Raw genomic sequence first — 26,286 nt, 5'->3', positions numbered from 1 at the left:
CACATTACCTGAGTTTTACTAGAATCAGACTGAGACTGGCTGGATCATTCTCAGAGGAAAATATACAAAGTAGACTAAACTTAGCCTGAATATAAGTTTTTGGTGTTGAGAGGACTATCATTCTTTGTTGCTTAATGAAAAGCATTTACTTAAAAGAAAATAATACTGGAAGCAAAGGACTGAAATACTTGGTTTGAAGACTCTAAGTAAAAAATGTATGTGTATGTATCATGTATACTTCTGTATTTGTTTACATAAAAATGTTTTCAGAAATATACACTTTATTAGGCTGATTAAGCCAAAACTTTTTTGTGTGTGTAATCAAAAGACTGAACACAAAAATTTTAAAACAGAACTGAAAGATGTCAGTCAGAACTGAATTAATGACCTGGGGCTGAAAATACCTATGTCAAATTTCATATGAATTTTTTCATGGTGGTATTTTAATTTTATATCTCCCTAAATGGAAGTGCTGCAGTCAAGTGAATCTATAGCCCAAAGAATAATGAAATATGTCAATTATTTTAGGAGGTTAGTTTTTATTTTTTATTTTGAGTACATGTGATGTAAATACCAAATACGTATACATACATATGTTTTTGTTTTGTTTATTTGTCTTATTTACTATTTATTGCACCAATAAGGGAATTAAAATGGCTGACAATGAAAAAATAAACATAAATACATGATTGCAGCAAAATACGTGAATTAGAAATAGGTAAGAAAAATAAAACAATAAAGGAAAGGATATAAAGATGGAGTTAGAAGTGAGGTCAGCATAAAACTATATTCAGTGAAGTGCTATACATTTGCCTTTAAACTTTCTTGCAGCAAAGTTAAAGAGAAAAGCTTGTTACATAGTTTGTAACATCCATAAGCATAAGAAAATAATTCTCATTATTTGTCTTGAAAATGGCTCTTGAAAACAGCTCTTAGTTTTCCAAGAAGTCAATGCTAAGCAACTCCCACTGTAAAGAATTGAAGGCTGCAGATACCTAAAGGTCAGGTCGGAAGCAGAAGCAGTACCTTCCCTGGACATGGATGTGGAAGTAGACCAAAGTAATCCCTTTTAATCCCAGGGCATGCGTTCCTAGAGAAAGAGAAAAAAAAGACACCATTAATGCAGTAATGTTGGCAAGCTAAAAATGTGTGGAAAGTAGGGAGTTAAAGGGGGAATTTTAAAAAATTATTTCATGTAAATAAATACATATATATTTTTAGCAGCAAACCAAAGATTTAGAAGGCATTCACTTTTATAATAACCGTTAAAACATGTTATCAAATAAACCTCTTGAATCAACGTTGCTTTCCTAAATTGTTCATAAAACTGCTGTACTGCTGCCATTCTTCTTCCACTTTTACTTTAAGCAGATTGTCAGTCTCTTTGAAGTTTTAAAAAGAGTCATTTCTGGCTTGAAATTTAATATTTCTTGCCCTTATGTCCTCCCTTGGTTCATTTTGAGAAGTCTTAGCAAATTGCCTATTCTTTTCACAGGTAATTTTGATAGTTAAGTCACATTTAATAGGCTAATCTTCTCTTCATATTGAAAAGGTGAACTGTATAGATTTATTATTATATTACCTTGTAGCCTAGTCCATGGTAAGTAGTCCAAGGACCAACTGTATCAGGATTACCTAGGGATTACCTATATCAGGATTATCTAGAGCACCTGTTAAAATGGAGATTGCTGAACCCCATTCCAGAATTTCTAAATCAGAAGCTCTGAGAATGTAGCCTGGATCTGCAGTTTAGGAAACTGCCCAGATTAGTTGTACATAATAAAGTTTGAAGTCCACTGTTTTAAAATTGTGACTTTAAACATTTCTAGTATATGAGCATAAAATGGTAGGATTTCTCTACAACAATCAATGAGGGTTTATTATACTGTGTTAACACTAACTAGAACACTAATACATACTCAATAATATGTGATTGCCTGCTCATAAATCTAGAAACACCTAGATTACACAAAACTCTGAATTTTTTTGAACCCCCTTAAGCCATATCTCACCATTTTAAAAAGTTATTTAATTTTTAAGCTGTCATTTATTAAGAACTACTATATACAAAGTCATATGTTGAGTCTGGGCACTAGAGATAAAAAGATGAATAAAAGAGTTTCTTGTCTAAAAAAACTCATAACTAGGATAATTATGTTATTACTAGGATATTTTCTTATCCATACTAGGATAACTATGAATTGCCACATAATCTACTCTTTAAGTAAAACTCAAGGTTCCATATGGTATTATATCACTAAGTATACAGTTGTTGGTAGCAATTTTATAGAATAGGACCCTACTACAATTTGGAAGCTGCAAAACATAAGAAAACCCTATAGGGTCTTCCTCCTCCCCACAGTGGGAGATTTTATCTCCCAAAGCTAGGATGGGAGGGTATCATGGGGTCCTCCTGATTCCATTTCTCTCATCATTAATCAGTGATTTGTTACCAGGATCCTTTTTGAGAAGAGAAGAGAAATGTGTGTGAGTGAGTATACTAGGCATTCTGAGAACTTGCATGTCTCTTTCTCCCCTTCCCTTCTGGTGGCTCAGCTGGCCTGTAAAAGATGCTAGAGCCTAAATGGCAGCGGCCTCCCCAGTTCGCAGGTGAGGCACAGTATGAAGGGGCCCAAGCGCCTCTCACGTGGCACTCTTTGCTCCACAAGTTACAGCAGTGCCAGAAATTGAGTATCAACAGGCTAGAAAGGATGTAGTGCACATAAAGGAATTAATTAGGTAGTGATCTGAGGAACATGATAAGAGCTTGCAGTTTCATTGGTGATTGAAGTTTTCCTGGAAATTTTGGGAACACCTTTCCCCTTTGTTTCCAGAAAAATATAAGAAATACAGTGGGAATATCTATACCTTTTTCCTTCTTTTCGACATATATTTATTGAGGATGTAATGCCATGCCTTCTTTTAGGGACTAGGGGTACTGTAGTGAATAAAATAAAGTTTCCACTTTCATGAAGTTTATATTATAATGGGGTAGGAAAGGAATAAAATTACTAAATATAAAATATAAATTTGGCTGGGTGCGGTAGCTCATGCCTGTAATCTCAGCACTTTGGAAGGCCAAGGCGGGCAGATCACCTGAGGTCAGGAGTTTGAGACCAGCCTGGCCAACGTGGCAAAACCCCATCTCTATTAAAAATGCAAAATTAGCTGGGCATGGTAGCACATGCCTGTAATCAAAGCTACTTGGGTGGCTGAAGCAGGAGAATCGCTTGAACTCGGGAGGTGGAGGTTGCCGTGAGCTGAGATCGCACCATTGCACTCCAGCCTGGGGAACAAAGCGAAACTCCGTCTCAAAAAAAAAAAGTGTATGTATGCATGTATACATGTATGTATACATACATACATACATATATAACTACATGTATACATATATACATTATATATACATACATGTATACATATATACATTATGTATACATATATACATTATATATACATGTATACATATATATTATATATATAAAATATGCTTCATTTTTGAGAAATTGCCTCCTGTGTTCCCCATTACTTCTAATTATCCTCATATTATTTCATAATGTGTATGTGTGTGTGTGCATGTATTCCTTGATGCATTTGTAAAATCCTCCAGAGAATAGACCAGTAAATTCAAGACACTTCTTGTAGGAAACTTCTTTCCATGGGGACCTGCACATAATGTAAGGGGAGAAACAAGTCGTCTGCAAATACCAAGAGTGTGCATTGTCAACCCTAAAATAATTCTTCTTCATCTTTTGTGCTTGTTCTAGTGTATGTGTGTTCTGGGTTTTTTCACTGAACTGAGTGGTAGACACTCAAGATGCTTAGAGCTCTAAGAGGTAGATAAGTAATGGGGTCAATCTTCAAGGGACTTCACATAAAGCAGAGAAGACTGATAATTAACAATAGTGTGTGGCCTTCATAAGGTTCTGAGGCAGACAGAGTAAGGAGTACTGTCCTTCAAAAGGTCAGAGAGTAGAGCAACAGGAAAGGCTTCCCAGCAGGAGTTATGTTTTAACTGAGACTAACAACCTAATTGTAAAACAAAACAAAAACATTTTTTAAGTAAAGTCCTGAATTTCCCCTTGATCACCTAAGTAATGTGCCCATGTTGAAAATATTTCAGACAATAAGAAAAAGTATTTTTTAAAGAAATAAAATCACCACTTAGAGAAACCATTGTTAACATTCATCAGATACTTTTTTGAGCATGTATTATGTCCTAAGGTTATGCCAACCGGCTACAGCTTCTCAGAAGGGAGCATTTTAATTGGCAGATAGTGTGAATAGCACTAACTCAAACCCTAACTCATTTCAGTTGTCTTCAGATTTGGCTTACAGACCAAATGGGCCCCAACCCTAATAAGGTAGATAAAACAACACAAATGCAGTATTCTCTTGAACAAACACCATAGCACCTGCTATATCCCCCACCTAGAGCAGATAAGAGAGTCAGATTCCTTGGGTTCCAATCTGACTTGTACCTCTTTTCTATCTGTGTGATCTTGACCAAATTATTGGATTTCTATATGTCAGTGTGCTTTTCTGTTAAATTGGATTTACGGTACTTACCTCATGTAATATTTTGAGAGATTAATAAGATAATACATGTAAAGTGCTAATCACAGTACTTGGCACATAGTAGAGTTCAATAAATGCTATCTATTATTTATTGGTGATTACTATTATTACTACTATTACAGTTATTTTTATTACCAGAGAAACTTGCTGAAAATATATTTTGTCCAGTACAACTCCATTATTATTACTGACAAAACAATTCAAAACACATTTCTTACTGAGAGTGGGTCAGAGATATTATCTTTCCAACACACATTAAGAATCTGGATTTTATAGATGAAAATTATAACATGATTTAGCTCAGTAGATAAATGACATTATGTGGACTAAATTTCTGTTTCTAGATAGAAATAATGTCTAAATGTGCCTTAAATGCCCTTCATGTCACATATTTTGTTTCAACAATTTGTGATTAACTTGGTTTGTTTTATTAAAAAAAAACTTGTAAATCCAACACTCTAATGTTTTCCAGATAGTGCCACCTTTCTTTATTCAATCAGTGATGGAAAATGATAAGAAATACAGTTTTACCTAAAGAGGGTATCTTCAGGAAGGAAGAGATTCTAATGGTCAGATCTGTGATTTAGCATAATAGCAAACAAAGATAACTGTCCTAGCAGGTGCCACATAGTAGGTGACTAAAGAATCTTTATTGAATTGAAGTATATTTTATAAGAAAAAGCATATGTCAATCCAGGTGTTATGTGGAAGTGTAAGTGATTTTAAGAGAATGCACAAATTATATGCTCATGGACAAGTTACTTTTTGTGACTAAATCTTCAAATGGAAAATAAACCAATAATATCTTCATTACATGGTGAGTGTGTATAGTCCTTGGTAGAGTTCTTGGAACATAATAGATATTTGATAACTGATACCTGCTAACAACAGAAATAACCACAACAATAATAACACGTAAAAGTCCTGTGTATAATGGCTATAAGCTCATTAATATATAATACATATGATTTTTATGTATTGATATATAAATAATAACATTTTAAATTGCTTTGTTAATGTTTGACACACAGTAGGAACTTGGTGTAAATTTGATCTATTTAAATACCCTCATAAAAAGATTGCTTTAGTTATTTTAGTTAAATGAAAATACAGTTCAAAAATCTAAAACTAACTTAATCCTTTGGAAAATGACAATAAAAGCAAAAGCTACCTAAGGATTTGTTACTGAAATGGTCAAATAATTTGGGCTTAATGCAAATGAATAGCAGGAATACCACTCTACTTCAAAGAGTAGACAAAGGGAATTAACTTGGAAAACTCTTAGGTGACCCCTATTTTGAATCTTATTAATTGGAAACATTTTAAAGCTCAAAAGGCTGTTATTGCTAGTTACAGTGGTAGCTACATATGGAAAATGGCTGCAGAGATTCACAATACAAAAATAGTCCATTGCTAAATTCAAAATTCTGTTAATGTCACAAACAGTGGGACGTGAAACACAAATGAATTGTGATGACAGTTGAGTACCAAGCTGCCTATTTTTTCCCCCTCAGAGCTGCCCATATTTGGATTTATATTTTCCTCAGTCCTGATTTAACCCACAAATATTTGTATTTTCTGCAGCTAGCCTCACCTTGGATCATACTACTTAAGCATTTTATTCCTAAGTGTTTCTCAATTCCTAGGAATTCTGCTTTACTGCTTTTCTTCCTACAGATAAGCATTTTTAAATATTTCTTTGCCTTTTGCTTTAGAGTCATATTTTGAATCTTTTTTCACCTACAGTCCGATGAGGCTCAATGTTGCTCTTTACTCTCCCATTTCTCCTCAGTGTTTAAAGTGTAACCTGCAGGCTAGGGCCTATTTCTTCTCCATGTTGCTTTGACTTGGGGTACTTGCTGTCATCCTGATCATCTGCATTTATTTGCTACCATCGTTTTTTAAAAACTGGTTTTTTAAATGTCACTCTTATCCTTTATGATAGAAGGTCTTTATGATCCTGGATTTGGGGAGCAAGACTTATTTTATGAACCTACTAAAGCTCTCTTATAAATGCAGCAGTTCCACATAACCATAAGCTAGCTTGACCTTTGGGAAATGTCATTAAAAAATCTCTAAAGAGTATTGCTAAAATGACCAAATTATTTAGGCTTAATGGATTTTGTAGCATGGATACCAGACCTACTCACAGAGCAACAGTCCTGGCTGAATATATTTTATCTGGGTTTTACTGCATGTGGTGATTTGGCTGCCATTTATTGAGTGACCTCTCTGTGCCAACCATTTTACATTTAATTCTTGAAACAATTTTGTGAGATGGGTACCATTATCTTCATTTAATAGGTAAGAAAATCTTGACCTAGAGAGGCTAAATGACTTGTTAAAAGGTGGAAATGGGATACAAACCAAAGTTTCTAAGACTAACGTTCATCCTTTCTCCATTTGCACATGCTTGTGCCTGGTTATATATTTACATTATTGGTAATGGGAAAGAAGTTTATAGTATAATTCAGTTGGAGGCATAGCAAATTCCTTCCTTCCTTCCTTCCTTCTTTTCTTTCTTTCTTTCTTTCTTTGACGGAGTCATGGACTGTCACCTGGGTTGGAGTGCAGTGGTGCGGTCTTGGCTCACTGCAAGCTCCGCCTCCTGGGTTCAAGTGATTCTCTTGCCTCTGCCTCCCAAGTAGCCGGGATTACAGGTATCTGTGGCCACACTCAGCTAATTTTTTGTGTTTTTAGTAGTGACGGGGTTTCACTATGTTGGCCAGGCTGGTCTCAAATTCCTGACCTCGTGATCCGCCCACCTTGGCCTCCCAAAGTGCTTGAATTACAGGCTTGAGCCACCGCGCCTGGCTGCCAATTTCTTTAAAACAAAGTGATGGTGAGATTTTGCTATGTTGTCATGTTATAGAAATATGAATCCAAGGCTATAGATTCACTAGATCTCCAGTAGCAAAAGATACATAAGTATAGGCAACATCCTTTGATTTTCCCTTTGGTTTTGGAGGACGTTATTGTCAATTTTGAGGAAACTACAACTTAATATGTGTGGCTGATGAACTAGGCATTTCTGACTTCTCATCGAGTGCCTCCTGTGACTTGTCCTACCTTTTCCTCCAAAACTAAAATCTAATTATTCTTAGCAAACATATCCTGTAGACCTTTTTCCCACCAAGTTTTCTGAAGAATTGTTTTTATTATAATTATTTAGCGCTTTATTAAAGTGGGCAATTAAAGCATTTTAAATGCATCCATCATCAATCTATATGTTTATCTTATGAGGCATTAACACCACTTTACTTTTATACAGCACTTTGCAGTTTACAGCTTGGAACATGTATACCCCAAAAATAGCACATTGCCTTTTCATCAGAATAGGGATATCTAATTTAACAATAGTCGCCACATACAGTGAAGCAGTAAGAAGACTGGCCTTCAAACCAGTAATCTTCATTTTCTAGGGAAGTGCCCAGGCCTGGCTTTCCTCTTTACCTTTATGTAATTGGACCATTGAGTTCACCAGATTGCACCCCAAACTCCATTATTTTGCTTTGAACAAAGACTGAGAGTTAGTGTAGACTAGTTAGTAACTTTGCCACAACAGGTTTACTTTATTTGTGTCAGAACCTCTAAAAGGAGCTCCTGAAAATTTCCTGGAATTTAGAGTGAAATTTTAGCTAGGAAGAAAGAGAAAGAGAGAGAGAGAGAAAGAGGAAGCTACAACAAAAACCAAAGAAAGAAAGAAAAGAAAGAGAAAGAAAGAAAGAAAGAGGAAGCTACAACAAAAACCCCAGAACCATCTTTTTTCAAATATTCCCTTGAAAGGAAAACTATAAAAAAATTATGTTAATATTCTGGGTCTTTGAGAGTGCTTTTCCTGGGCAGTATCTCCCATGTTCACCCTTCCTCTGGTCACATTGAATGTTCGATTTCCTTTTCTCACTCTGGACAGTTACCAAGGTTGATATGTCTTCATTATTATTTATTACTTTAAATTTAAAGCAGCGTAGTTTTTTTCTCACTTTTTGAAAATTCAATAAGTTTCATTGTGTATGTATCAAAAGTCACTATATAACTCTGCTCCCAATCTTGTTTTTTAAACAAATGAATATTGCTGTATTTTAAAAATATGAATGTCATTTTATTTTATTTTATTGAGACAGAATTTTGCTCTGTCACCCAGGCTGGAGTGCAGTGGCTCAGTCTTTGCTCACTGCAACCTCCATCTCCTGGGTTCAAGCGATTCTCCTGCCTCGGCCTCCTGAACTGAGATTACCGGTGTGTGCCACCATGCCTGGCTAATTTTTTATATTTTTAGTAGAGACAGGTTTTCACCATGTTGGCCAGGCTGGTCTCGAGCTCCTGACCTTAGGTGATCTGCCTGCCTCAGCTCTTAAAGTGCTGGGACTACAGGCATAAGCCACCGCGCCTGGCCAAAAATATGAATACATTTGGCTATTTCCACCCTTTCTCTTAATCCCAAGGATCTTCAACCTTTATTCTTCTCTTTAAGATAGTGAGTCCTGGAAATATAAGTGAAAATGAACCGTTCTAAAAGATTAGTATTTTAAAAATTATAGTTTGCCGTTCTCAGGTTTATTCAAAATTGACTTTCTGACGTAACTATATTGTTTTCACAAATATAAGCATTACCTAGGTAGTAAAACATGTTCACAGAGAGTTATTATCAAAAATATAGAGAAAAATTTCACATGTATATGTCCCATTCCCTCCCCACTCCTTCCTGAGTTGTTGACATGAGAAAATATCTTTCCAACAGTGGGGTATCATTTGCTTGGTGAATTTTAACGTTTGCATGAGATGGTGTTCATGTTTGTGAAAAATATTGAAGACTTCTGACCTCTTTCTTTTTAACTGCACTGGCTCAATCTAATAAATTTTCAATATAGATTCCGATATGGTTATAATCCCAATCATACCGCATTTAAAAGCTATGTTCCTGACTGTGTTTCTCTGCTAGCATGACGCCACAAAGAAAATGAAACCAACCCAAACGAAACCCTCCTTATAACAGAAAGTAAAATGAAGCTTGTAACAACTGTTTTGAAAAATGGTTTGAACAGTGAGGAACAACCAATTTTTCAAACACTGTTGTAGCCATTTCAAGCTGTAGTGTGGATAGTGTATGCAAGAAATCAATAAAGGGAAAAGATCTCTCTCTGACACAGATGAAACCTAAAAATACTGTTAAGACCAGTTCTCCCTCCATGCATCTGTAACTGCATTCCACTAAAAGGTGTTGGGAAAAAAATCAGCCCAATTCTACTAGAACGAAGTATCCAGACAAGTGACTCTTCAAAAATTTTAAAAAAAACAAACAAACAAACAAAAAAAAAAACTACAGTAGAAAAAGGGGAATGGGGGAAAAAAGATTAAGCACTTAACATGTTGAGTATATACCCAAAGCAGAAAACTCAGTGAGTGAAAAACTTGTCCTTCAAAAGAAGATACTTTCTATCCTTCACCAGTAACACAGAATTGATAGTCTGATAATAGAAGCCTTTTAAGTAGGGGTGGTGGGAAGAACACTGTCTTCCCAAAGGCTTCGGTAGGTATTCAGTTGCCCAGGGCAATCTGATCAGCACGTCCTTGTTTCTAGAATTGAGTAAACCAAATCAGGATGAACCGCACATGGTTTAATAGTTAACTTTTAGAACAAGGGGCAGGGAGATGCTTTTATGCCATAGGCCCAGTGTTCATTCCAATCTCATTACTAAAGTCTGTTCTGAGAGCATTTACAGCTTTCCGGAGAGTCTGAGTTTGGCTGAATCCTGAAGATGGAAATGTAGCTTAATGACCTCCTTGTCCTGGAGTCTCCCTTAATACAGGTGAATTTTGTGATAAATCGTTCTCTAGAATCCAAAGTATTGATTAATATCATCATTATTACTATTATTATTATTAGCCCTTTCTTATGTGGTTAGTTCTCTCTCCATTTTCCTATTCTAGGAATAAGTGAAAGTTTTGTGAATATGCAGTTGCTTTCTCTGAGTTTCTTTGAAACAGTTTATGTCTTCTTTCAAGTTGGAAATGTGAGATATTTTGAATTATAGTTGGATGTGCAAGTCCAGTCCTGCTTTTTAGAGATCAGGAACAGAAAAGGTTCTACAAACAATCCTTTATTTGACTAAGAGACAGAACAAAGGAAGGGAGAGAATTGTATCTTTGGGTGATTCAGTCGTCGGTGCTTAGTATTGATTGACTAGTGGTCCCTTTATCCTGGCCTCTGCTTTCTCAGATTCCTAAACAGACTCTTCCCTTATGTGTAAGAGAAACTCCCTCTTAGCATCTTCTCAGTCTCTTCCAAAGGAGAGTAACCATGGACGAAGATTTAGCATATCTAATGAATGGGCATTGGGTTATCAATAAGTATTAGGGGAAAATAACAACAAGAAAATTAAGGGCAGATTCATGGTAAGCATTGTTTGTGGAACTGTTGGAAGGGTCTGGTGTGTAGTTGATGTTGTTGTTCTAAACTGAACAGCAACAGTAACAACAAACAACGAAATCATACTTCCCACTCTCTTCTTCCTTTCTATTCAAAAACAACTATCACTATCACAATAGCCCAGTAGACAAAATAAAAGCATGTCTATGTTTTTGGTATATTACTGTATGTCTTAATTGTAGTTTCTCTGCCACCCATTAACAGAGTTATTTATCCCTGATGTTTTTCAAAGATCACCTTTGTGCATGTCTGCATAGCTGTTCTAATAGTGTTGCTATTGTCTCTTCTTCATTATCTCCTTTTATTTGAGTTCTTTTTTTTCATGTATGCAAAGAGGCTCTTTTTCTAGGCTCTTTGCACACATTCACCATTGCACTAGGACAGATGGGTGTTTTTCTATATAATGCCTTTTAAAGTGAGAAGACAGCAAGAATAGATTTTGAACAATATTTTACCAGTATTATTGAAAAATTAGCTACTGTATATTCTATATACACACACAGCAGCTGCATAAAATGCAAATTCTATTCATGTCTGATCTCTTCTGCATTTATGTGGTGACTATCGCTGTAGCACCTAAGCACTTCATGTTATTTCCTCTTATTATTATTTACCACCTGATCATTCCAGAGTGCTTTTTACAATCAGAGAATTTCATTAACAACCCATTCCCTCGCTCTTTATTTTTCAGCACCCTTGCATGTAAAAGTATCAAGCATCTTGGTAGCTATATCAGATAAATTACAGTAAAAAGATAGAGTGCTTCTGACAGGAGGGCGGGGGAAAAAACACCCTAAAACATCTCCTAAAATTTGGTTTGTGTTTTATGGTGTCCAAATAATGTTACAGAAGTCTGTAAATTTAGTGAAAACCAAACCACTAGATAAGCGCTTTTATTTATCATGGCTTCCACCATTGCAATAATCGAAAGTGTGAGGTAAGGAAGAGGAATTCTGTCTGCACTTCATAGATAGAAAGAACTGGACAATTGCACTTTCTTCTCACTGTGGAAAGCTTGTGATTCTTATTGACTCTTGAGCTGCCTTTAGCCCAGAAGTATAGAAGTCAATCTGTTTTAAAATCCAAAAAGCTACTGTTATATTTTTTAAGCTAAGAGGTTAGAAACATGTTTATTAAAATGTTCATTGTGATTATAGATGAAAGTGCGTGGTTGGTACCTTAACAGTTTGATTGAATAAAAATCAAGTTCACACTGGGGTTTCCTTCTCAGCTCTACTCCTTGCTTTCTCTTTGACTCCAAGCTAATTGCATAACCTCTGGTTGACTTGTGCCTCGTCTACACATTCAAAGTGAAATTCAGAAATGAGGTTATTATCTAACTAATGTAGGCTGTAACATTATTTCTCTAAAATATCTCTGTGAGAGAATTTTGAAATTTCTGATTTAAGTAGATAGTAATAAAAACTAACAATTTTATGGACCATCTCCTTTTATCCTTAGACAACAACCCCCTGGAGGTGGCTACATCAGAGTCAGCTGGAGGTGGTCAGAATCATTTACAATGTTTGTTAAGACACAGATTACTGCCCCTTCACCAAGTTTCTGATTCAGAGTCTAGGGTAGGAACTGATCATTTCATTTCTGATATGTTTCCAGATGATGCTGATGGGGACCACACTTTTTGGATCACTGTCCTAAGGATGATATGGCTTAAGTACATATAGAAAAGGAAATCAAGGCTCAAGTCATGGCAGTAAATTTGTGTCTATACTCTGTCACTTTACTTTTGGCCTCAAGTCATTGCAGTAAAGTGGCAGAGTATAGACACAAATTTAGGCCTTCTTCCTACTACAGACATTTTCTTTTCACTTCTACTAGAGACATTTTCACTTTACTTTTATGTTTTGAATGACTGTCAGTCGTCTTGAGATCCTAAGTGAAAAAGCATTGTAAAGAGTGGTAATTGGATCTTTTCCCCTTAGATCCAGTAGCTACCCTATTGCATTTGTGAAAGGAGAGGAGGAAGCCACTCCAAATTTTAGTGATTAGCTTTGGTATGAACAGCTTTTAAGGCCAGCTTTATACTTCCCTTTTGGGGATGAGAGTAATAAATGTAAGTCTTCTTTGTATTCATTCATCATAGCCTGTACATAGATATGAACAGGTTTCTCTTTGATGGACTTACGACCATATTCTGCTATGACAATGCTTTGTAAAAAAATTGTCACTTGTATATTACTTCTCCAAAAATCATAATAAAAAAATGTGTCAAAGTGAACATGATGGGGCAAGGGAAAAACCACTGCAGAGAGACTGAGGACACTTGAGTCTTATGCTACCTCACATATTGGCACAGGTCTACTGATCTCCATGGGAGACACCCAACAATTCTTCTTTACCCAAGCTATATGTTACAGTCACCCAGAAAAACTTTGAAACAAACGCCCACATTGGGGCCCAGGTACAAGAAATTCTGATTTAATTGTTCTGGGGTAGGGTCTGAGTATCAGTAGGTTTTAAAAGCTTGCCAGGTGATTCCAATGTGCAATCAGGGTTAAAAAACCACTGGCCTAGTGTTTAAGGGCCTGGGTTTTGAAATCAGACAGATCTGAGTTCATATCTTGGCTCTTTCACTTAGTTACTGTGCAACCTTGGACAAGTTATTTAATCTCTGTCAGCTTTAGTTTTCTCATATGTAAAATGAAAATAATAGCACTTGTCTTGTAGGAGATCTGTGAAAATTAAATTATATGATACATTTAAATGTTTGACATAGTACCTGGCTTGTGGTATGGATCTACTACACAACAGCTGCTGTTGCTATTATAATGCACCTCAGTTTCCTTATCTGTAAAGCAAAAGGGGGGGCACTTTATGAAATGGAGGACAAATATCTCAGGATTTCGTATAGATACTTGTCTGTCACCATATTCACAGTATCCTACCCGGCTTCATTTTTGCCTTTCTTACTTCCTACACATATTTATTATTGTTAGGTACAATCATTGACAGGCTCAACCTTTATTATTATATTTTACCAATAAATACTTCTCTGCACTCCCCCTTCCCACCAAGACTAAAAACTTGAAACATACAACAAATCCACTTCTCGTATGGGGTAATGTAGGTATGATGGGTGGTTGGCCTATGGGTTTAAGAAATACAAGGCAGAGCTTTGTAAACATGTCTAAAAACTAACATGCCCCTATTCTTGATTGCTGTTTTTTCTGCCATCACTCACTCTAAGAGTTCGGTTGTTGGTAGCTTTCATCCTAGAAAAGGAAAATTGTTCATACTCTACTTCTTAAAGATTATTGCAATTTGTTAATTCCCTTCATTTTCCCATTTTCCCTGATTTCCTTCTGTATGTCTTTTTTTTTTTTTTTTTTTTTTTTTTGGCAGAGTCTTGCTCTGTCACCCAGGCTGGAGTGCAGTGGGGTAACCTTGACTCACTGCAACCTCCGCCTCCAAGGTTCAAGCAATTCTCTGCCTCAGCCTCCAGAGTAGCTGGGATTACAGGTGCCCACTACCACGCCCAGCTAATTTTTTTTTTTTTTTTTTGTATTTTCAGTAGAGACGGGGCTTCCCCATCTTGGCTAGGCTGGTCTTGAACTCCTGACCTCATGATCCATCTGCCTCAGCCTCCTGAAATGCTGGGATTACAGGTGTAAGCCACCGCACCTGGCCTCTTCTGTATGTCTTAAAGAAGCCTTAGTACACAATGAGTAGGTAACAAATTTTTAAAGCAATAATGATTTCATAAGCCTTTTTGCTTATCTCCACCAGTGTTTAATAGGCTGTATTTTTCATATCTTTTTATATCTCTGATTTTAAAAATTAGACTTTCTAAAATTCTCCTTGTATCACTCTTAATGTAGAAATTATGTTTTTGGGTGGACAGAAAGAAATTATTTGACTGTCCAATAAAAGTACAGATGGTTCCATTTTTCTTGACTGATCTCATAGCACACATTAGTCAGGTCACATGCCTATTTGGGAATTTTTGTAGTACTAGGTCACTTGCCCAGCTTTGGGGCACATAAAAGAATATTTTCCTGGCTTTTAAGTTTGTGGATCTTACACTGTGCCTGGCATGGAGATAGGAAGGACATTTTTTTCCATTAAGCTTTTTCACTGTGTTTTGACAGGAAAAGTTGAAACTGAGTCCCTACTGAGATTTTAACATGTTCCATGGTGGTAACCATAGGAAATAGGGAAACAGGAAATTTTTGGACAGAAGGAAGCCAAGGAGTCCATCTCAGCCTGTCCTCACCTCAAAGATACCAGTTGGACTCTATAATATTATTTTTATCTACATGTTTATCTAAAGTTTTGTATTTCTATAGTTTTCTTTCTGATATCAGGGAAACATTGCTGCCAATTATCATGAAAAAGATTGCTCTCTAAACAGTACTCAGTTCCTTCTTCTGGCCAAATCAATGAAAATATTCATTCAGATATTAATAAAGCAGAATTATGGGAGTTTTCATTTGGAAAAATGCATTTTAGTGTTTAAAGAGATTCTCGAAAGATATCATGGTAAAATCCATGTAAACTCCAGTGATAGAGAAAGGTACTTGTTTCACACAAAAATACGTAAACACAGAATAATGACATTTTTGTTCATTAAATTCAAGGTGCTTAAAGTTGCCCATATGCACACACATACGTGTATATCCTCCATTTACTCTACTTTTCCTCTACCACCCACTGTCCCAACCTTTGGGAACCAAAATACTGAAATATAAATCAACTCTTATTTCTGAAAGATCTATAATGCCATTTAAGTGAAAGTCCTTAACCAACATATATTGGTATTTTTTCCCTAAAAACTTAATTATGGACATTTTGATGCATGTGTTTGTTTGTGTGCATTTTTTGTACCCACAGGAAACATTTTTCAAACAATCCGGTCGATGGATCTCTATTGAAAATTTACCATTCATTAGCATCATACCTATGCTAATAGTTTCTATTGTCTTTCATTATTATGAATGAGATCCTAGACACATCATTTTCCATTATTTTATTTAAATAGTGAAATACAGTTAACCAAATAGTAGTCATGGCTATTAGCAACTTTTTAATATACATTTGGCATGGCAACAGTTATATTTTATTTCTCATGTCTATATTAATACCAAACCTTAAAATGGATTATGAAAATACAAAATAAGCTGTTAAAAAAAAAACTGCTCTTTCCAGATCAGAAACAGTACCTCACAGGACTGGAATTAACATCATTATCATTGCCATTTTAAACATAATCATCTCAGATTACATAATCTTTTACTAACATGTTTGTAAAATTAGGCTTTTCCGTAGTCGAGCTTTGAAAGATAAACACCATGTGTACATAAGCATAGGTAAAATATCTCATAGATACAGAGCCCATAAAATGGGCGTATTCTCATAAAGGCAGGGACAGGTTTGCTCAAGGAGAAAGCTGATAAGCACAGTGGTGGAATGTCAGAATGCCTAGGCTCTGTAGTTCAGTCTCTACCACTGAATGAGTTTACCCTAGTTAAAGGATTTAACTTCACTGTGTATCAGTTCCTACATCTGACTCAATGTCAACTTAAACCCCCCCAACATTTTAATAACAAAATAATTAAGATCTAAAATTGTTTTGAAGTGTTCAGTATTATATACAGATACAGCCTTCATAATGCTCAAGCTTAAAATAGGAATTGGGATCAAATTGTTTGAAAAAGTTCTCTTGTTCCAAATGTTGGAGACTGACTAAGCGATGTCATAGCCTCAAAGATTTGCACAGGTTGACCACAAAGGCAGAGCCACAGAGGAGGAGCTGGCTTAAGCAGGGCCCTGTGATGGTGGACTATGTTTTTTAAACTAATAGAAGAAATGGGAGACACTGAAATCTGTGAGGAAGCATGTAACATGATCACGTTTGTTATGTCTCTTGAATTATCTAGGGTTTGACACAAAGGGTGGATTCAAAGGGCCTGACAATTGGAAGCTCTGGTGAGATAGAAAGGTTTTGCCTTAAGACTGTGTTCTCAAATTGAATTGCACCTCAGGAACTGGCTTAAAATGCAGATTCGGTGCCATATCCCTACAGGTTCTGATTCCACAATAGTTCTTGGGTGAGCCTGTGATTTTTCATTATAGCAGCACCTCTTAAAACCACCCAGGTATGGTCCATTGTCTGCTCAGCATTAGTTCTTTCCACTTCAATAAGTTGGCACCATGGCCAGGCATGATGGCTCACACCTGTAATCCCAACACTTTGAGAGGCCAAGGCGGGAGGATCACCTGAGCCCAGGATCACTGATGCCCTTGAGATCAAACTGTGAATTTTTTGTCATAACTAGTCAATACTCTAGCATCCAGCTTATGTGGTTTCTGGTTATGGACAGTACTGAAAAGATTATTTAATGTTCTATAAAGTCCTACAGACAGACCATTTGATTTTTTCAATGGAAATTCTGTATCTTTGAAACGTTCTCTGTTTATTCCTATTACGTTTGCCCGTTTTAGTTTTTAAGAACGAATACAAATACATCTGTTTGGTCAGAATTTTTACTTAATTGACACTATAGGATTTATCAGAATAGGGAGTCTTTTACAAATTTTGATATTCTTTTGTCCTGTTTTTTATGCATGTGCCCAGATGTCTTCACAAAACTAAAATGAATTTTTAAAAAATGAACAATCTATTTAATGCACTTACCACATGTTGTTATATGAGAAGTGTGACATTTGATCTAACCTCTCTAAAACCCTTGAATCTATATGGGTAAGCAAGAAGCATCCCCATTACTAAGAAATTTTTGTCATATGAAAGAAAATCTATCTTATTTCACATATTCAATTCCCTTGTCATTTTACATTATAAATAAATAACAAACCAATTTGGCACATGCCCACCGATTAAAAATAAAAGTTGTCAGAGAGGAGAAAGACAAAAATATGAATTATTAATTATAATATTAAGCAGCACAAAAAGCCTAACATGAAATGATATCACTTAAAAAGATTTTATCAAAATAAAAATTGGGCAATGATATAGTGTTTATTGTACAATTCAATTGTTATTTTAAGTGATAAATATATTTACCATATCTAGTATATTTATATCAAATTTGATGAAAATATATTTTAATCATAGCAAATAAAGAAGTTATTTTTAGAATAGTAGCATAAAAGGAAATCTCAATTTTAAAGTCTCACATTAAATTATCATATTGACCTAGTGGCTATATTCACTGTAAGATCATACTCTTGCATATTGTTATTTTTCAAATGCCCATTAATAGAAAAAAGCAAGAACACTTAATTAGCAGAAAGGGTGATGTTTTTCTTTTCATGATGATTTTAGAAGTTTATACAGTTCGTAGTAAAATGGGAATGAATGTGGGATATTTTTCCTACATAGAGATTTGAAACAATATACATTTAATACTGGTTTATGAATAACTAAATGTAGGTTTCCAGCAGAGTAGAGTGATTTCACCTCAGAAAGGGAAGATGATCAGGGCTTTGATGAAAATATTTCTACCTATGTTTTCCTAAAACAGAGTTGCCCAACATTTGTGACTAACTTCTTTTCCTAAGGAGGCTAGCCTTTTGGTAATTTAAATGTTTTATTTCTGATAAAATTTCATTTGTTTCATGAAATGTATTAAATTCCATTTGGAAACAAAGAAAAATTCTGAAAAAAAATTCCACATTTTGAATAATCTCATAGAAGTTATCCATGTAGATTCTGAAGAAAATTCTTCATTTGCTATTCCCATGAATAGCAGTTTTCGTTCTGTTTAGTCGTATTTTCATTTTAACACTATAGAGAGCTTCTTTGACTTGTGTTAAGCTTGCTTGTTCCATTTCAGCTGGGCTTGTTCATGCTGTCTTGATAGTTTATTCTATCAGGCATGATGTTACTTTACCATCTCAATTTCCTTGGCAGTATTTTTGTTTTTAGTTTTTAACTGAATTTAATGCTCATGAAAGTGGAGAGGTGGGTCCATATCTAGAAAAAAAAGGCAAAAAGTTAGACATCTGCATTCATCTTCACAGTAAACCAAATTTTCAAAAAAATGTTTCTCTACATTAAATATATTCAAAACAACTAAGTCTTTAGAGTTCTATTTAAATAAAAACACAAACTTTCATGTCACAGACTACTTGGGCCTATATATCTCAACACGGGTTCTAATTTTAATTCATCTTGTCCATAGATTTCTAACTTTGGCTCTTAAAATATATTCTCTTCTAACTATTGCAATAATCACTAAGCATTTGGTAAGTTTATCTATAGTGATATACCCAGAGATAGTGTCCCCTCAGTGCAGGTTATACAATAAAGAAATCAAACTCAGTAAAGATTTTCATTTTATTTCTCATTCTTTTCTTATCTGTAGCTCCCATTTGATCAGGGAACATACCTCCTTTCAGTATTGCTGTCTTATCCAAATTTTCATCCAGAAGTGACTTGCTTGGCCTCTGTAGTCTTCAGAGGCTGTTCATAAAGCTTGGGCTTCCCTTGTAAATCATGTAAGTTTCATGGCCCTCCAGTGTTTTTTGTTTGTTTCTTTGGGGCTCACTGATTCCCACCATGTACATCCATTTCACAGCTGCTGTCATCAGCTGTTCTCCCTCTGTGTGATTTATTTTTAATAACATCCCTTTATGCCCAGTTTTGATAACCATTAGTCCAAGTAAATTCTCTTATGTTTAGTCCTTACTTGAATTTTACTTTTTAAACCACTGAGTTAGAACAAGAAAACAGCATAAGCAGTGACAGAAAACCAAATGCAGAACTACCAAAATGAACGCCTTCAATCCTATCTGATGAATGAGGCAGAAATGAAGAGACTGCTCAGAGAACATTCTGGAATAAAAGGAAAAGAAACCTCAATAGAACATCATTCCAGAAGGGAAGAAAATATAGTCAGTAAGTTATGAATAAAATCAAGCCATATTAAAAAAATAACCAAAAGAAAGCAACTGGCTTTTAGATATTTTTTAATTACAGTTAATATTTACTGAGAGCTTTTTATGGGCCAGGCAACATGCTAAGCAACATTCATTAATCATTTCATTTATTCATTGATTTCTTGCTAGAAATTCATGACAATAGAACCTCTACTATTTCCTTCATTTTACAGAAGTGAAAACTGAAGTTTGGTTTAATTATCCAAGGTCACACAGCCAGGAATGTGGAGCCAGAATGGAAACTCAGGTGCATCCTTTACCTTTATACTGTGATAACTTTCAAATGACAGCCTTTAAAAATAAACAAATACATAAATAATTCTGGTTTGACTACTCTACATAAACATCATGAAAGGCCTCATTCAATCAAGTCTTGACTTATACTTAAGTGTTATAAATACTTGAAACGTTACCATCATAGAGTGTAGTTCAGATTTTGGAAAATGGATCTTTCCCCAGGTTTGCTAGTTTTATTCTCTGTAGTGGTGAGAATCCTTTTTGGCTCACTCTGTTCCTAACTATAAGTAATGTTGATTAATATTAGAAAAAAATCTTCTGAATTATTTTAATATAATATATTTTGAGTGAAAAATAAATGAGTATGTATCTGTAAGTTATACAATTATTATAAACAAGATGAGCTGCTTAGATAATTAAAGAGGTTTCCATTGACTTATTTCTTGGTTATCAACTGGTTATATTTTAAACTAATATATTAAATTCTGATAATCTAGAACTTTGAGGGTGATAAATTTCATGTACTGGATAAGTTTAAGGCAATGTGACTTCTTTTGATGTATGATGGTTTCATGATAAATAAGCTATTCCTCAGTATAAAAATACTGCTCTTAAGCCTGAAGGAATAGTGGCCCATATATAAAATCTAGTTTGGGCCCAATACATCTGCTGTATACAGTGGTCTAAGCCAGCAAGTTGATAAATTCAGAAACTGAGCAGCCTGGAGCCATATGAGATTCATACTGCCTTGAGTTGCAGGATACATATATATTATTTGATCCAGACTTTTTTCATATTTCTTTTAAACAAGCAGAATCCTCTTTTCAAACTAAATCTTATTAGAAACTTAACATATGGAATAATGAGTAATATTTTATTGAGATAAACTCATTTTTAAATTCAGATTATTTATCATATTGAATATTATAAAGTCATCCAATAAGAATATAATGGAAAATATACAAAGGAATAAAAATTCAGCATTGGATTATTGTATTGGCTCAAAAATCAATGTATTTTTGTATGGGGAATGTAGCAGATACTAAAATAACATGGTGTCATAACGCTGATGGGAAAAAAAAAAAAAAAGAACTATTCCCAGTGAACCACTGCGTGTGTGGAGTTGGCACTTTCTCCCCATATCTGCATAAGTTTTCTCTGGGTACTGGGTTTTCTCCCACACCCCAAAGATGTGCGTGTTAGGCTTATTGGTGTGTCTGAGTGAATGTGGCTGGGTGTGAGTGCCCCCTAAGATAGAATGGCATCCCGTCTAGGCTTGGTTCTCACCTTACCAATCCCTGAGCTGCTGAGACAGGCTCCATCCACTCATGACCCTGAACTGGAATTACTGAGTAAATAATTATCTTACTTGCTTTTATTAATCTTTCTTAAATGTATGTACAGCTCACATTTATTTCTTGCTTTTATTAATCTTTCTTAAATGCATGTACAGCTCACATTTATTTCAATGTTTAATATCAAAAGTGTTTTGGTCTTTATTTAGAAGCTTGATGATGTTTCTGTGACCCAAAATATGCCTTAAGAACTTAACTCTTATTTATATCAATTAGTCTATGGTAAAATTGCTTTCATTATTTGTTGTTTCACTTAAAATCATAGTTTCCAAGAACCTATGGATGGCAATAAGTGAAGACTTTCTGTACCGTACTATATGGTATCGAAAAAATCATGAGACTGATAGGTAGCTGCATATTGTAACAGTTTTTTTTTTAACAGCTTGTATTCCAATCTGAGAGCCTTAATTGGAGGCCTGCATGAAAGCTGCTTATTCTTATTGTACATAATTAACTTGTAATAACACACTGGTCTCCAGTGTTTTTTAAATTTATATAATACATTTAAATTTGCATGTCATTTTTATCACAATTGCAAATTGATATATATATATAACTACATATTATATATGTATTTATTTTTATTTATTTATATCTATTTGATAATCTTTTTGTAATCATCTCTTTGTAAGTCTGGGGACCATGAAGCATAGTTTGAAAACCACAAATTTGGTTCAAACAATTTTTAGGAAATAACTTTCTTTTCTTTTTCTGATCCTCTGTTAGGTAAGAGACAATTTAACTTTTGGGGGATACCATATCTTGTGGGTTTTGGTATATGTGAATCATTTATTCTACTAAAGCTAAAGCTCCTGAAGGAAAAGGACTTTGTTTTTATTTTTGTTTTGATTTGTTTTCTCCAGAAGCCTAAAATTCCGTATTGTACGTAGACAGTCCAGGCCATCTAGTTACTCTATGTGTACATCAGAAAATTTGAAAGAGGGGTCCAAATCTCAGTCTCAGTCCTTTCTTCTACCCTTCCATGCTTCTACTGCTACCTCTACATGATGCCGTTGATAGCAAAAGCAATCCAATGTATATCAAAATGTCATGTTTACCCTACATATATACAATTTTTATAAAGCAACCTAGTTAATTCTCTTGGCTTCTAGTTTTTGAAGCTCCCAAGATGAAGGAGGGTGAGAGGGCATAGAGGTAGAAAAGTGTAATTAAATGCTAGTGTAGACAGGACAGAAGGAAGCAAGATAGTCCTGGCACCACTAGTGCCTTCTCTAGAAAACTTTCAAGTCTATAAAAGAATGTTCAAAAATCAGAATCAACTGTCTGGGCCAAAGATGAAAAATCAGATCAAATAGAGAATGTGGTATTAGCTGTGACACCAACCAAATCACATTAGAACAACCAGAACTAGAAAAACTTGTGCAGAAGCAGGAACACTCTGCAGCTTTTCAGCCTTCTGTCAGCCGTTGGGTATCCAGGTAGGCTTAGGCATTGGAAAACTACCTGTTATGAAAGTCAAGCCTTATTGAGACTCCTGCATGATAAGCCAATGAGGAAATGAGAGCAAATATAGTATGCTGTGAATTCATAGAACCCATAAGTCTGTTTCTATAAATGGGTAACATTTCCTACTAACTTATGTGGAAAAATCATTTTTATAATATATGTGTTTATGTAAAACCAATAAAATGTCTTGTGTATGTTGGAACATTTTGCTTTTATGTCTGGTAGACCATTTACCTCCTCTTCAGTGTCTGTTGGAACATTTATTTTATATTCTCTATTTCATTCCTCTTGGAGCATTTATGTATGATTTGTTTGTTACTTTTATCTGTTGATCTTGCCCTCCCCATATGCTCATGTCTGACTGGCCTAGTTTCCCACATTCAGTATGTGATCTCTAGCCCTTCTTAAATATTAATTAGTGTAATTGAATTCCCTCCAGTATTTCTAACCTCAGGCACCTGAATCTCAGTGTTTTTATTAGAACTGATTTGTGCATTTAAAGTCCAACCTGCATCCCCATCCCCCACTGCCCAAACAACTTTTCTTGATTAGGTAAAGGTTGTGGCTGTGTGCTTGCCTCAGAGAAAGTCTTCATGGGAAAATAAAGGCATTATATATCACAACCTTTCTCAGTTAAAGACTGAAAAATACAAAGCTGTCTTGAATCTTTGGCAAAGGAAGTCACCCAGAGTGAATAGGAAAAGGATGTAGCCTTCCCCAGGATTACTGCCAGAAGTGAAATAGAAAAGCCATGCAGAGCCCTGTGCGGAGATGAGAGCAAAGCCTTACCTAATCGTAGAACATTTTCCTCTACCGGCACAGTCAGGGACTCTAGGACAACATTTTATTTAAATCTTCTCAATTGTTCCAGTTTGCAGGTCTATCTCTGACCAACATACCATTCATCATTAAACATGAGTGACTCTTTCCTTGGAAGATAACAGAAAAAAAGGAAAAGGAGAAGAGCCTAAAAATAGGGATAGAGAACTGTATACTCACCAGAGGATTTGTCAATGAGATCGTCAATTACTGCCATCCATGTTTGAGGAGAAAAGAAACAATGTTAGATAACTAGAGATGTGGAAATCTTCTGATTTACAGAAAGTACAAAAAGGCAGTTTATGATGATGAAACTACTTGCTGTTAGTCCTGAGCAAGAGTCTAGAATGGATTATTAAAGCAATAAAGCATAAAACAACGTATCATGATCCGCTGAAAGAAGTGGTGCTTGCTAGACAATAGAATGGCTTCAGTAAAAGGATGTCTACAATATGTGATCTGATCTCTCCTGGGTTAGATATATAGACAGATTAGTAACTAATCCAGGTACAGCTAGATTAGTAACTAATCCAGGTACAGCTAGATTAGTAACCAATCCAGGTACAGCTAGATTAGTAACCAATCCAGGTACAGCTAGATTAGTAACCAATCCAGGTACAGCTAGATTAGTAACCAATCCAGGTACAGCTAGATTAGTAACTAATCCAGGTACAGCTAGATTAGTAACTGGTTGATTGACCACACTATTAGGTACAAACAAATGGCTCAATATCATAATATAGGGGATTCCTGTGGCATATTGCAAGGATATTTTTGGCCTTATCTTGGTCACAAGTTTTTTTCAATGACTGGAATGAAAACATATTCATTAGATTTGCAGATTACATAAGTCCAGATACATAGAAAAGTTGTTGAATGAAGTAATCGAATTCCAAAGACATTGAAAGACTGGAATTATGGGCTACATCTAACAGATGAGATTTTCTAAATTAATAAATGCAAGATATTACCTTTATATTTTAAAAAGACTAGTCATTAATGGCATAGCAGAGATATGACTTTCCAACCCAGTACAAGAAATTTAAATAGATAGGAACATCTTCAGGTATAAGTGGCCAGAATGGTAGGGAACTGAAACATGTGATATGAGCAATGGTTAAGGGAACTGGGATTAACTGGAAATTCAGGAGGAAGGAATGTAATAACTGTCTTCAAGTATATGAATGACGGTCATCTAAAAGATAAATTATGTTGCTTTCTGTGACTCCAACAAGTAGACCATCAGCCAGTGATGAAACCTACAAGAATGAAATGCTCAGGTCAATATGAAACACTAACTTTGTAGCAGCCTTCTGTGCTCAAAGGTAAAAAATAGGAGGGTAAAAAATAATATGGAGGATAGACCTAGATTAAATCTCAGTTATGCCACTTATTGAATCCTTGTCTCTTGGGACATTTCTTGAATGTTCCATAGTCTGTTTCTGTACCTATAAACTGGCTTTAAGTAATTCTTGCCTTACAAGTTGTGATGAGATAGGCACCATATAGGCACTGATATAGGCACCATATCAGTCTGTAGGCCTACCATAACAAAATACCACAAGGTGGGTGGGCTAACAAACAGAAATTGGTTTCTCCCAACTCTGGAGGCTAGAAGTCCAATAATGAGGTGTCATCAGGTTTGGTTTTTCCTGAGGCCTCTGTCTTAGCTGCACATAGCCTTCTGCTGCTGTGTCCTTGCACAGCCTTTTCTTTGTGAGCTCAAGAGAACCATTGATGTCTCTTCCTGTCCTTATAAGGACGCCAGTCCTAGTAGATTAAAGTGCCAACCTTATGACCTCATTAAACCTTAATTACTTCTTCAAAGGCCTTATCTCCAAATACAGTTGGTAGGAGCTTAGGGCTTCACCCTGTGTATTTCAGGGGACACAATCAGCCCATAACATTGCCTAATATCCACAAATCTTAGTTTCCTAAGACCAAGGTGTTTAAGCATAGACAACTACCTTACAAGGATATTTTCCAGAATATTGAAGCCATAACCCATTTATGCCTAGTGTTCCACTATTGGAATGCTAAGCTTGTGGCAGTTATGTATATCCTATTATATCCTATTGCTCAAGGTCATCACTAAGGTCTGATTTTTCACACACACACACACACACACAAAATTGCAACGTTTGGCATAAATGGGTTAAACAGATGATTGTCATATATAATTTTAATGGACTCTGCTAACACTTATATTCTGTCATTATAAAAATAAAATCTTTGGGGCCAGACACAGTAGCTCACACCTGTAATCCCAGCACTTTGGGAGGCCAAGGAGGGAGGATCACTTGAAGACAGGAGTTTGGGACCAGCCTGGGCCACCAAGCAAAACCCTGTCTGTACAAAAAAAAAAAAAAAAAAAAATTTAGCCGGGTGTGTGATCCCAGCTACTCATGAGGCTGAGATGGGAGGATTGTTTGAGCCCAGGAGTTCGAGGCTGTAGTGAACTATGGTCATGCCACTGCACTG

General features: G+C 35.5%; 1 protein-coding gene across 6 annotated transcripts in view; it reads left to right on the top strand.

Moving 5' to 3' along the window:
• Positions 1-26,286, top strand: part of ZBTB20 (zinc finger and BTB domain containing 20) — an 838,685-nt gene that overhangs the window by 396,048 nt on the left and 416,351 nt on the right. Inside the window, exon 1 of one of the 6 annotated variants that reach the window (XM_054482793.2) lies at positions 10,270-10,388. The exons of the other annotated variants lie outside the window; for them this stretch is intronic. The gene's annotated coding sequence lies outside the window, so the exon portion shown is untranslated. Of the gene's footprint in view, positions 1-10,269; positions 10,389-26,286 lie in introns of those variants that run through there. 6 annotated transcript variants of the gene reach the window in all.

Source organism: Pongo pygmaeus, chromosome 2 (genome assembly GCF_028885625.2).
Source record: "Pongo pygmaeus isolate AG05252 chromosome 2, NHGRI_mPonPyg2-v2.0_pri, whole genome shotgun sequence".
NCBI classification, from domain to species: Eukaryota; Metazoa; Chordata; class Mammalia; order Primates; family Hominidae; genus Pongo; species Pongo pygmaeus.
The sequence above is the reverse complement of the archived record's forward strand: the minus strand, read 5'-3'. Positions and strand labels throughout refer to the sequence as shown.